The sequence below is a fragment of the Dermacentor andersoni genome, chromosome 1 (genome assembly GCF_023375885.2).
Source record: "Dermacentor andersoni chromosome 1, qqDerAnde1_hic_scaffold, whole genome shotgun sequence".
NCBI lineage: Eukaryota > Metazoa > Arthropoda > Arachnida > Ixodida > Ixodidae > Dermacentor > Dermacentor andersoni.
Genome location: NC_092814.1, coordinates 304125126 through 304126979, shown reverse-complemented (window position 1 = coordinate 304126979; position 1854 = coordinate 304125126). Strand labels below are relative to the sequence as shown.

Here is a 1854-nt window from a genome sequence, read left to right as displayed (position 1 = left end):
GTTAACTAGCTGCTGGATCAGCAACATGCACTCTGGGGACGCTGGGCTAAAGCCGAGTACCGGAGAAGAATGATAGCCACGCTCCCGCCCATTCTGAGGCCTCAGGATTTGGACGCCTGGCGCCTTCTCACTGGTCCCCCCGAGAGCCGGCGCCTCATATTCTAGTCATTACTTCGATTTTGACATGACTCAAAAATGGTTAATAATATCTAACCTGACCTCTTCCCTCATGCCTGCCCCCGCCATGATGGATCCACTTCCTGGGGGTGGAAACATTTATGGTTATTTTAATAAACGTTTTAACAACAACGCATGTTGATGGGGACTAAATGCAAAACCGCTCGTGCATTTAGATTTGGATGCACGTTAACAAACTTCAGGTGGCCAAAATTATTCTGGAGTTCTCCACTACGGCGTGCCTCAACATTAGATGGTGGGTTTGGCATGTAAAATCAAAGAATTTCGTTTCTGAATAATTTTATTAATTGCTTTTATGAGATTCTATGTATTGGTTGATTGGCTACAAGGTTTTTGTTGAAAGCTCAGTTAGGTTCTATATACTTGTTACCATGGACTGCATTGTATTTGAAATCAATAAATTGAAACTGCCACTGAAAGCTTGGCAGTCTGGCCGACAATCACTCCACACCTGTGCCTATGTCCCAGTGTTCAGAAAATGTGTTACCGCGTGCCCATACGTTCAGCGACGCCTAGACGCTCGAGTAGAAGGAGCGAGACCTAAGCGTACGATGCAGAGTCCGCGTATCACCCGTGACAAGCAGGAGCTCATGGTAAAATAGTTGAGCTAAAACCTGTTATGGACAAAGACCATATACATTCGATCACCATTAATTCGACCCCTGCGAAAGCGCGAGATTTGGTCGCATTGTCCGGAAGTTCAAATTAACAGACGGCAGCAAAATCAACGGATTCAATATTTTTTATCGCTTGAAAAAGTTCATAGTTTTTTTTTTGTCATTATTATCGTTATTATTTTTATTTCTTGCGCTTGAAGCGCGACTCAACCTGAATGCTGCGAAGTGCGCGACATATTTTAACGCAACCTCGGAAATGGACAAAGCAGGTTGCCCAATATGGGGTTGTGACACAATACGAAATAAGCGAGAACGAATGCATTTACGGGCGGAAGGAGCTAACATGAAAGATATGCACGCTAGCGAAGCAGAAGCGCCATGTGCTGAATTTCTTGTGTTTTCAAGCTTTCAGTAGCGCCTGCGCGCCGGAGCGGGTTCAATTAACCCAAGCCGCATGCTTTCATTTTCCAACTTAACGAGTTTTTACAGCGAAGCTGTATACTGCTATCCCCCAGTGCATCTGCCGTGTCCGTGGGCAAAAATGTGGATCGATCCCGGAGGTTGTGCAATACCGAGCCGACCCGTGGTGGAGGTGGAGCAGGCCTCAAGCACTCCGCCCCTAATAGTAATAAAAATAAATAATATTAAATGCGATAAATGAAATAAATCGATCAATAGGCATTGTTTCAAGTCGATGGGAATACTGGAATCGTTTGTGAACAGCACATGGAATCACAAGCAGGAGGCATTGCCATATACGCAAAGGATTTGACGTAACAGTCCTGCGGAAACCCGCAAGGTGGAGGGAAGTGATTAATTAAAGGGAAAATGGGACGTCCACCCGAACGTAGCTAAGGATTACAAAGGAAACCCATACGGGTTCTTCGGAAGAAAACCTTCGCAGTTGACAAAAAAAAGAAAGACTGCGAAGCTTTTCTTTCGAGGAATCCGTATGGGTTTTCTATGTAGCACTTAGCTACGTTCGGGTGGATGTCTCATTTTCCCTTTAATTAATTACCCAAAGGACAAAATGTATGTA

At 44.6% G+C, this 1854-nt stretch overlaps 1 pseudogene; it reads right to left on the bottom strand.

Moving 5' to 3' along the window:
• Window positions 1–1353: 1353 nt before the first annotated feature.
• Window positions 1354–1497, bottom strand: LOC126548699 (U2 spliceosomal RNA; annotated as a pseudogene).
• Window positions 1498–1854: the final 357 nt, after the last annotated feature.